This window comes from Symphalangus syndactylus, chromosome 22 (assembly GCF_028878055.3).
Source record: "Symphalangus syndactylus isolate Jambi chromosome 22, NHGRI_mSymSyn1-v2.1_pri, whole genome shotgun sequence".
Classification (NCBI taxonomy): Eukaryota; Metazoa; Chordata; class Mammalia; order Primates; family Hylobatidae; genus Symphalangus; species Symphalangus syndactylus.
The window spans coordinates 70,393,566-70,406,260 of NC_072444.2; positions in this window are offsets into that span (position 1 = coordinate 70,393,566).

Genomic DNA, 12,695 nt, shown 5'->3' on the forward strand with positions numbered 1-12,695 from the left:
TACCCTTATTATTTTTTGGTTTATCTGAACACCAATCGCAGAGAACTTGAGATTTCAAGTCAAAGTTGCTCTTTCACGGTAATTCCATTTAAAGTCTTGTTATATTTCTTGCTCTTGTCAAAAAGCTTGTATCTAAACTTAAATGGAAGTCACATATGTAGCTTTGCGAGATCCCTAGTATCCTTTAAATGTTCCATGGGGCTCAGCCAAATGAGTAATTGTCCATCAGCTTATGGTTCATTAGGAACCACAAATCAGTTGAGTGGGAGGTGTTTCATAGGAAACTATTCAAACCTAAGTTTTGCTAGATTTCTGATGAATAGAATAGCCTAGGATAAGAAACTTTCATCTAGGAGCTCCAAGGTAGTTAGGCTGGTGGTAGCTAAGGCCTCTAAAGCTAATTGGGCAGATAAGAAAAAGGGGTAGCAATATGGTCAGGACATAGAAAGGAGACATCCCTCGGTGCCTATTGGCGAGTAGACAGCTGAGCTGGAAGGGTGATCTGTAAACGAAATTCACTAAAGAATTAAACTTCAAGAGGCATTCTCCACAATGAAAAATGCAGCAATAAACCTTAGAATTGTGATTTTTGTTTCTTTCTAAGGGGAAGACTATTTTCTTGTATGTATCAATTGTAAATCATTTTATTATAAGTGGTGTTTAGCTTCATAGGTAATCTCTTAAAATTGATTTTTACAAAAATATTTTCAATTATTATTTTCAATTAGACTACTATTTTAAGGGGAATAAAACTGTAGCATACTTCTAAATAGATGATTTCCCTTGATCATTTCTCCACCATTTTTTTACCCTTTGTGCATATGGCAAGAATCATTTAGTAGTGGATTTTCTCCTTAGTCCTATGGAAAGATAAATATATATTCCAAGTTTCAGAAATGCATGAAGAAAACCAGGTACCCGTGTTAAGGTTATATGATATTAAGAAAAGCTTTGAAGTTACTGAATCTTACTGAAACGAACACAAACCAAGAATAGCTTTATGCAGCATTCCAAGAAAGATTGGAGAGATGCAGAAATAGTCTGCAAAGTTTTTTCAGATTCCAGTGATTTTGATACTTGAAAAGTGAACGGCAACCTATGTACTAATTCAAATGATAAACTAGCCTTTTAGAATCTTATACATATACTATATTGTTAATTACAACATACTTTAATTGAGTGGATTAATTGGATAATTGTAAAACAAACCATCTAGGCTTGCTTTATGCATACTAGAAAATTTCGTTAACCCAAAGAAGTATATTGTCCTACACGTCCTTTGGAAGAACTCTAAAAGGCACATCTTACCTGGGGGAGAAAAAAAGGGAGTGGTCTCGGAAATCTGTTAAAACACAGGTTACTTAATGAAAGAAGCTAATTATGATTTTAGAGCTTAAAAGGAAAGGTGTCTCTGAGGGTATGAGAAATGGGACAGAAAATTGCATGTGAAAGAGGAGAGGGGGTCGTGCGTGGTGGCTCACGCCTGTCAAGCTAACATTTTGGGAGGCCGAGGTGGGCACATCACTTGAGGTTAGAGACCAGGATGGCCAACATGGTGAAATCCTGTCTCTATTAAAAAATTCTAAAGAAAAAATAAACAAACAAAAAACAAAATTAGCTGGGCGTGGTGGTGCACGCCTGTAATCCCAGCTACTCAGAAGGCTGAGATAGGAGAATTGCTTGAACCCAGGAGGCGGAAGTTGAAGTGAGCAGAGATCGCACCACTGCACTTCAGCCTGGGCGACACAGTGAGAGGGAGACGACGTCTCAATATAAAGAGGCAGGACCAGGATGAAGCAATCAGCATTCCTTCACAGTAGCTAATCTGGGCGGGGCATCACCTAGGGAAGGACTGCAAAGACAATCCAAATATTTTATGCTTTTCAGAAGAGACCATAAAGAGAAGGAACATGGCAGTTACAGTAGCACATCGACTAGAAAGAAATAGAGTACTACCACAAGAATATAGAAAAAGCAAACAGGTCTTCCTACTCTCTGTTTACCACTCAATACTTCTGTGACCTCTGATCACCAATAAATGAGTGAGCATTTTCCCCACCAGAGGTGTCCACAATTCTGACACTATCTGCCTGAAGATAGCATTGGATCTCACAGGCTGAGGACTCAGTCCCCAAACTGCCCTCTAATTCACATGCGAATTGCACACCCCAGGTTGTGAATTGTACTTCTCATTAACCAGATACAAATCCAGGTTCCCACACCCTACTTCTTGGGTTTGATTAATTTTCTAGAGCAGCTTATAGAACTCAGAGAAATACTTTACTTACATTTACCCATTTATTATGAAGGATATTATAAAGGATACGATGAAAAGCCAGGTGGAAGAGTCATACAAGGCAAGGCATGGAAGAAGGAGCACGGGATCTCCTCTCTTGTGCACCACCCTCCAGGAACCTCTACATGTTTAGCGATCCAGAAGCTGTCTGGACTCAGTCCTTTTGAGTTTTATGTAAGCTTTCTTACCTAAGCACCACTGATTAAATCACTGACCCTTGGTGATAACTCAACCTTCAGCGCATCTCCCCTCCCTGGAGGTTAGAGGGTGGGGCTGAAAGTCCCGAACCTCTAAATATGCCTTTGTCTTTCCTGTGATCAGCCCCCATATTAAAACTATTTAGAACCTTCCAGCTACCAGTCATCTCTTAACTTACAAGGGACACTAATCACCTCAGAGATTCCAAGGCTTTCAGGAGGTGTATGTCAGGAAACCAGGTTAAAAACCAAATACAATTGACCTTTGAACAACACAGGTTTGAACTTCAAGGATCCACTTACATGCACTTTTTTTTTTTTTTTTGAGATGGAGTCTCACCCTGTTGCCCAGGCTGCCAGTGCAGTGGCGGATCTCAGCTCGCCACAACCTCTGCCTCCCAAGTTCAAACGATTCTCCTGCTTCAGCCTCCCAAGTAGCTGGGATTAAAGGCTCCTGCCACCACACCTGGCTAATTTTTGCATTTTTAGTAGAGATGAGGTTTTATCATGTTGGCCAGGCTAGTCTCGAACTACTGACCTCAGGTGATCCGCCTGCCTCAGCCTCCCAACATGCTGGGATTACAGGCGTGAGCCACTGTGCCCAGCCTATATGCAGATTTTTTCCACCTGTGCCACCCCTGAGACAGCAAGACCAACCCCTTCTCTTCCTCTTCCTTCTCAGCCTAATCAATGTGAAGACAATGATAAAGGCTTTATGATGATTCACCTGGATTTAATGAATATATATTCTCTTTCTTATAAATTTTCTAATAACATTTTCTTTCCTCTAGCTTACTTTATTGGAAGAATATAGTATAGAATACGTAAAACTTACAAAATACGTGTTAATCAGTCAGTATGGCTTCCAGTCAACAGAAGACTATTAGTAGTTATATTTTGGAGGAGTCAAAAGTTATACCTGGATTTTTTTTTTTTCCTGCATGGGGGTTGGCACCCTTAACCTTCACAGTGTTCAAGGGTAAACAGTATATATAGTCATGTGCTGCATAACAACGTTTCAGTCAACAGCAGACGACATATATGATGGTGGTCTCATAAGATTATAATGCAGCTAAAAACTTTCTGTCATCTAGTGAAATCATAGCCATTGTAAGGTCATAGTGTGATTACTTTTTTAAAACAAATGAAGTCTAGCCTAAATGTACAGTGTTTATAAAGTGTACAGTAATGTCCCAGGCCTTCGCATTCACTCACCACTCATTCACTGACTCAATCAGAGCAACTTGAATCCTGCAAGCTCCATTCATGGTAAGTGCCCTATACAGGTATACCATTTTTTAAATCTTTTATATCATATTTTTACTGTATATATTCTATGCTAACATATGTTTAGGTGAATACTTACCATTGTGTTACAGTTGCCTACATTATTCAGTACATAACATGCTGTACAAGATTATAGCATACAAGTGACACCATATGATGTTCACTTGGGACAAAATGGCCTAACAATGCATTTCTCAGAATGTATCCTCATCATTATGTGACACATGTCTATATTTCACAATAGCATAATTATTTTATTTCCTTTTTCCTGAACAATTAATTAATCTTATCTAGCTTCAAGACTGTATATTTAGGCTGGGTGCAGTGGCTCATATCTGTAATCCCAGAACCCTGGGATTACAAAAAATTTATAAATTAGCCAAGCATGGTGGCACACACCTGTGGTCCAAGCTACTTGAGAGGCACAGGTGGTAGGATTACTTAAGCCCGGGTAGTAATGATTACAGTGAGCTGAGATTGCACCACTGCACTCCAGCCCGGGCGAAAGGATGAAACCCTGTCTGAAAAAAAAAACAAAAAACTGAATACATTGTATACCTTCAATCTTAAAAAGTATATTATTCAGATATTATTCAGTTAAGTAACTTGGAGTTTTTATTGTTATATATTTGTACTTAGTAAATTGATTCGATTTTATATGGTATCTGAATGTAATTTTGCATATATAAGATTGCAAATACAAGAATTGCATGTATAAGACAGCAGGACTTTTGGTCTCTTATTACAAGTCATAAAAGCGTGAATGATTTTTAAACTACCTACTCTCCATATCTGTAATTTTACATATCAATATACTCCTGAATAAAAGAATTACACTACATTAATACAGAGCTTTTTACCAGATGAAAGCTTAAGACAAAATTGGGACTACTGTTTATCTTAATATTTGAACTATGAAAAAAAAATTTCATTGAATTACATAGCAGAACTTTGAGTTATTGTTGAAAGTAATTGTTCACCTTGCCATCTTTGGCATCAAAATGCATAGATCTCAAAATTTCTTGGAGTATTCACACATCTAGGGGGAAAAACAAACTACACAGAACAGTTCTTCCACTGTGAAAAATAGCAAAATTCCACACCTACAACAAATCGCAAATTTTCACATATTTGCTCCAGGCAAACATTTGCAATTTTCACAGCAAATAAGGCTTTTGGCTCCAATACACATTTTTTTTTTTTTTTGTCTTTTCCCCTCTTGGAAAAAAGTCACTGTCCCTATTTTCACAAATACAGAATAACACTTGAAAAAAAATTACTGATAATATCATGTTTATTCTAGGTATTTTAATTTTGGTTCTACCCATTCAGATAAAAAATATTACTTTAACATGACTATACTTGATTCAGGAATCCACGAGTTTGGATAGAGACCCTGAAAATGAAACTTAACTGGTTTTGTGACCTGGGATACCCAGTTCCACTCTGATCAGAGATACTGCTCCTAAAATGTTGCCTAGTGCTTTCAGGAAATACAGAATTTTTTTTTTCGGTAATCAAATAAAAAGAGAAGTTGGATTTTCCCTAAAAATATATATTTTTTAATTTAGTACTATAAAGCAATGGTTCTCAGGCAAGGAGCAATGATATTTCCCAAACAGCTATGTAGCATTATTACAATAAGGACATTGAAAATTGTATATAACCCAGCCATGAGACAGTCTTCGCTACAACGCTATCCACAGAATTTTGTCCTATGTGAAAACAACAACAAAAATAGGAAAGTTGACTTTGTTATAGAAATCATGTCATTTTACTAACGTTGATTTGCTATATAAAGTTAACATTAAGGTTGACTTCATTATAGAAAGCATGTCATTTAACTAATGTTGGTTGACTTGTGTTTCCAAACCCATGAATTCTGTTCTATTCTATCCATTTGATTTACTAATGAACTGCTTTAAAAAAAATGTAGTAAGTTAGGCGTGGTGTGTGGTATGCAGTGGTGTGTGTGTGTGTGTGTGCGTGTGTGCATGTGTGTGTGTGTGTTGCATGCTAGAGAACTTTCCATTGCACAACCATCTACATTATATTGCTCCTGTTTTCTGGTTTCTGAGGAAAGTCAACTGAAGCTATAGTACACGTTAGGCTCTGCTCCTCTTTAAAACATAGCCCTGCTTTGACAGGAGAAAAAAGCCCAATCTCTTTTGCGTAGTTTTTAAAGACCAACCACAACTGATCTCTGTCTACATTACTAGGTTACTCTTCTGTATCTTTCTTTCACATCTTTGTGCTACTGACACCTGAACATTATGCCATCTTTGACCCATTTTGGATGTCTTTGCTTATGCAAGACTGGCATTCTCTGCTTACCCACTTCCCCTACTGAATTTTTTATCCACCAAAACTCAGCTAGCATGCCACTTCTTTAGCAAAACTTTCATAATCTTACTATTTGGAGCTTTTCCTTTTCTTCAGTACATTTATGATATTATTTTACTCGTTCATTTATAATTATTTACTTATCAAATATTTATTGAGTATCTAATATTGCCAAATAGAGACAAATACAAAAGTTTTAGACACAGTTTTTGCCCTTTAAAAGTTCACAGTGAGGGAAACTGTCCCAATCCAATCACAAAGAAAATTCAAAGAACAGACATTATCTGCTTATCACTCTTATCAGTGCTTTAAAATGGCAAATAGTTACAATAGGTTTTGACTAAATTACAAATGCTTTCCTATATGATGAATAAACATAGTTACTTTGTTCAAAATTTGATTTGTGGAAAAAGTGAGAACAAAAAGAACCCAGAAGATGGGAAGTACTTATATAAACATAGTTTTAAAAAGAGCAATTCCCTGCAGCACAATTGAAGGTACAGGAAATTTACAGAGGGAAATACCCTGCTGGTGTGTTTGGGGAACTTCCCCCTTGACATCAGCTGCACAGTAGCTGTAGTTCCTATCGCAGCCTCCTATTGTTAGTAACTTTGTCAACAGATATATTAAAAAAATGTTCAATATTGCTAATCATTAATAAAATATAATAAACTTTCATTTCACAATTTGTCAGAATGCCTCTTATAGAAAAGATTAAACATAACAAGTGTTGCAGAGGATGTGAGAAAAAGGGAACCCTAGTACATTGTTGGTGGTAATGTAAATTAGAAAACATTATGGAAGATCTTTACAAACCTAAAAAGAGAATTACCCTGTGATCCAACAATTCCAGTTCTGGTGATTTACCCGAAAGACTAGAAACCAGTTAATCGATGAGATGTCTGCATGACTATATTCATTGCAGTTCCATTCATAATAGCTAAGTTATGAAATCAACCCGTGTTCAACAAATAAATGGATAACGAAAATGCGGTATGTATATATATATATATATACACACACACAATGAAATACTAGTCAGACTTTACAAAGAATGAAATTTTGTCATATGCAACAACATGGATTGAATTGGTGAGCATTATGCTAGGTGAAATAAATCAGGCACAGAAAGACAAACATGCCATATTCTCACATATATATGGGAATCTAAAACAAATGAATTCATAGAAGCAGAGAGTAGAATAGTGATTACAGAGACTGGAGGGTGGCTGGAATGGGGAGACGATGGTCAAAAGTTGCCAAATCTCAATTAGATGGGAGAAATACGGTTTCTTTTCTTTTTTTTCTTTCTTTTTTTTTTTGAGTTCTATTGCACTGGATAGTGAATATAGTTAAAAATAGAGTGTCGTACCTTTCGAAATTCTCAAAATAAACGTTAAATGTACTCACCACAGAAAATGTTAGTATTTGAGATGACAGATATGTAAACTAACTTTATCGAATTATTCTACATTGTATTCATTAATTATAACATTAATTTGTACTCCATAATTTTTATAAAATTATAAACTGTCAATTTACGATTTTTAAAAAAGAGTATAAAGAAAGGGTTTAACCGAATAAGCATAAGGTTTTTCGCTAATGCTATTAATCTAGTGCATATCTTAGAGATACCATACAAAGTTTAAATATTCTTTTTAAATCTCTGTTTCCTGCACCTTTTAAGTCTTAGCCTAATTATCTTAAACAGAGTTGGACCACAACTTTCAAATGCCAACACAACCAGTCAATCTCATGGAGGAAAAAAAAGTTGGTCATTTTTTTTCTTTGCCTAGTTATAGGACAATTGTGTAGTTATTCTTTAATAAGAATGAAACACTAATTGTATGTTTAAATCTATGATGTAAGATTTCTATATATCTAATTCTATATCTTTTACACATTATTCAACATAAATGGAATTTCTATTAAGTGCCAGACACCAGTGCCAGATATTTTCATCCATCATTGCACTCTCAGGCCTTTAGCTCTTATCTGAACTACTATGATCACCTCTTAACTGACTGAACACCTTCTCTACTGGCTTAAAAATGATAGAATAGAATGTATTGTGTGTTTACTATGTGCCAGGTTTATATATATTATTTATATGTACACAACCGTTTGCAGATTCATTACCACTGAATACTTAGCTGCAATTTTATGGCTGTGTTATTGCTGCATATTCTGTCTAGAAAACCCTACATGTCTTCATTATGATAACTGGAAGTATTAGCAGCTCAATACAGTTGTCATTTTTTTGGAATATTCCTAATCACAAAAGCTAAGTGAAATGCTACTCTACCCTGCCTGACATGTGTAACACCCTGTGCAATAAACAATTTTAGCATGTACTTTATTGAGGTTATTTATTTATTTATTTTTTTGAAACGGAGTTTCCCTCTGTTGCCCAAGCTGGAGTGCAGTGGCGCCATCTCGGCTCACTGCAACCTCCACATCCCGGTTTCAAGCTGTTCTTCTTCCCCAGCCTCCCAAGTAGCTGGGATTACAGGCTCCTGCCACCACAACTGGCTAATTTTTGTAGTTTTTAGTAGAGATGAGGTTTCACCATGTTGGCCTTTTATGTGTCTCTCTTCTACTAGACTTTGTGCAGCAGTGGGAAAATATTGTTTCCTTTTCATTTCTAATATCTACCATATTACTTGGCACATAAAATACACATTCGATAACTGCTTATTTTTAAACTGAAACAAACTTGGGTGCAGGAAGAGACAGAGATGGACAGGAGACTGTCTAAGGCCTGTGGTCTCATTCATTTTTAACTTATGTACTTTGTCATATCAACTATTAAAATAACTGGCAAAACTACACTCTATTCAACACTTGGGTAGCTCTTTCTGGCTTGCCTCATTCATACATGATTTTATTGACCCTCACAATGTAAGTATGAGGTAGGTATTGTTATTATCCCCACATTAGAGAAGAGGAAATTCAAATTTAGAGAATTTGAATGACTTCCCTAGGATCACACTACTGGCAGCCAAGGAATTGAAACCAGACCATGAGACCCTGAAATTCTTTCTTTAATTAAGATTATTAAAAAATAATAAAAGGAAAAAGAATAAAAAATTAATATATTCATTGAGCCCTTCTAATGCACTATTGATACTCCGTGGTAACAGGCATTTGAGGAACAGTGACAGTATGTGTTTCATCACTGTGTGACAGAGGAAAGCCTTAATTTGGGAATTAATATATCTACGTGATTGTTTTATACCAAGATATATATGTTTAATGAAATGATACTCAATGACTATTCAGTAATTTTATTTCCATCATTTATGGAGCATGTATAGGTATATAAAATCTGGAAAATTAATGAACATCTTCAATATAACTGCCAAACTGGTTTTTCTGTATACTTTTGGGTGTTATATTTTTAGTAGAAATATTTAATTTAAAGCTCAAGACTATGTCATGTTTTCATTTTTATATGCTCCTCTAATAGCTTTATGTGAAGTTGGTTTGAACTACAGTGTTCAGAAACTATTATATAATAGAACATAAGTATAAAACTTGTTCATTAAATAAGTCTTAGTTCATATCCATAAACATTAATTGTTTCTTGTGTTGAACTTAGCATAGCCCAAGAACTATTCTATTTTATGATGGAATTAAAAAAGATGAAGATGCCATATCCTTTCATATTTGCATTTCAATGGTTCTGCAATTGAATAGGGTTGCAAGTCATATTTGGGGAGGCTGTAAATTTTGGATAAGAAATTAAGAGATATTTGGTAGATAGTATAAAGCAGGAAGGTAAAATTGACATTCCTATGTTATTAAACCATGTTGGAGTCTCAGACTGCCTACAATCTAATGGTAGAAAATAACCAGAGGGTTATTATTAAGTCAATATATATATTTACATATATACACATATATATGTATATATATACACACACACACACAAAACAGAATATATGTATTTCCAAAACTGAATAAAATCCTGGCCAAAAACACCAATAGTGGAAACTGAAAAACAATGACAGATATAATTTTTTTTAAAGAATAATAAGAAACAGTTCATAATTGAAAGAACTGATTTATAAAAATGAGCTTATCCAATAAAGTAGAAAAATCTGCATTTGCTCCTTCACACTTGTATTCAAGTAAACATTTGTAGCCAAAAAAAAAAAAAAAAAATGACTGATGACAGAGATACTGCCTCAGTGAGACCAATAGAGCTTGTTCAGTTCTGAGGTGGATGGATATGGTGAGGGTAAACCAGAAGGTGAGGATGAGGTGTAGATTTTAAGACTGCTGAGTAGATATGGTAGCACCACAGTCTCAGAGAAAAGGCCAAACGTAAATATAGGTTAGTAGAAAAGTCATTAGTTGAGTTTAGAACAAGTATTTGAAGGTACTTCATGTCTAAATAGAAATATTCAAAAGTTGTCATCTGGAAATATGTTATCTAATAGTTACACGTACCTATGCCCCGAAACCCATACATATGTTCTATTATATAATAGTTTCTGAACACTGTAGTTGAAACCAACTTCACATAAAGCTATTAGAGGAGCATATAAAAATGAAAACATGACATAGTCTTGAGCTTTAAAAAATTATATCTATCATTTTTTTTCAGTTTCCACTATTGGTGTTTTTGGCCAGGATTTTATTCAGTTTTGGAAATACATATATTCTGTTTTATGTGTGTCTATATATATATACACACACACACACATATATGTGTATATATGTAAATATATATATTGACTTAATAATAACCCTCTGGTTATTTTCTATCCATCCCCTTCCTCTTCTCAAAGACCAGTATGTTCCTATAATAATTACTTCTTATTTTACGAGAAATAACCACTGTGTTCAAAAACCCCTGATTTTTACTACATGACACTTAGTGTTTCCAATACATGAAATGCTAAAATTAACATTATGGGACTTAAATGAAATATGCATGTCTTTGTAGGTTAAAAGGGATGGAAACACTTTGTATAAGTAAAATGTTGTCATTACAATGCTAAATGAAAAAATTTAAAATGCGGATTTCAAAGAAATGCCAAAAGTTCACACTTAAATAGCCAAATTTGGATATGTTTATGAGTAATAATAATCCTTTATTCTTTTTTACCACTGTTATTTCTGACACACTTTCAGATATAATTTTTGAAGGATGTGATCTTACCATATGTGAAAATGTTGCTTAAGTTTTACTTCAGTCAGAACCCTATTGTCATGGAGTTCAAATGCCAACATACAATTTTGATGACATTCTTACATGTATCTCCTCAGATGATAACTGAAAAATCAATGCAGCATTCTGTTTTAATTATCTTTCTCTAGACACTGACTATTTCATCACCTCTTGGGGAGGTACTTACTGAGCATCTCCTATGGACAAAGCATCCAAGTAAGTGTTGATGGCCATATATAAAATAAGTACTCGAGCTCCAAAATCTCAGAAGTCATCCTTTTCACAAATACCCCACTTGTCTACTACATTTCATACTGTTGTACTTTCTACCTTTTTATCTATTTGATTTGTGTTCCACTTAGCTAACAATGAATTTTTATTTTTTTATTCCAAAAACCCTGATAAAGACACTGTAAGTGAGTACGCTGGTTGGTGAATGATTTTATGACCTGCTACTTTATAAATTTTACAATGCTCTCATTCACCTGAAGTGGACTGAGGTCATATTAGCTAAATGATGGTACAATGTGCAACTACTTACAATCCTTCGAAAATGGCACTGGTGTCGTCAAATGGTAGTTAATCCTGTGGAATAAAGCTTCATAGTCAATTTTTCGAAACCCTTGAAATGTAAAGGTAAAAAGCCTTAAGTCTATGCAGTCAGTCTTAAATTGTATTCCTTAAATGTTATTTTCTCACCAACGTTTTTGAAAAGAAGCGGATATCCTTTCGGAATCCACATCTTTTAGAATGCGAAAACTTCAAGCTTTTTATGTTGTTTAAAAAGGGCAGAGAGCTATGATTTGGAAGTCAGATAAACTGGTCACATTGAGTGGTCATTCTTTTGTACAATTTAAAGAGCCTTTCTTTCTGAGAAATACGGTTTTTGTAAATTTGATCCTCTACCTTACTCTTCTGAGAGACCCATGGGAGACGCTAGGAGAATATAAAATGGAGGGAAACCCTCATTGGTGATAAAAATAGGAAAAATAATAGTCTCATGCCCTCAGCTTCAAAGGATTTTTTTTTTTTTTTTTGGAGATAGAGTCTCGCTTTGTCACCCAGGCTGGAGTGCAATGGCGTGATCTCGGCTCACTGCAACCTCCATCTCTGGGATTCAAGTGATTCTCCTGCCTCAGCCTCCCGAGTAGCTGGGCTTACAGCCCTCTGCCACCACACGCAGCTAATTTTTGTATTTTTAGTACAGGCGGGGTTTCACCAGGTTGGCCAGGCTGGTCTCGGGCTCCTGACCTCAGGTGATCCACCCACCTCGGCCTCCCAAAGTGCTGGGATTACAGGCATGAGCCACCACGCCCGGCCCAAAGGATTTTAATTAAATAATAAACCAGAGGAAATGATGTATTTGGTAAGAACCTAAGTTTGATCTGGATTC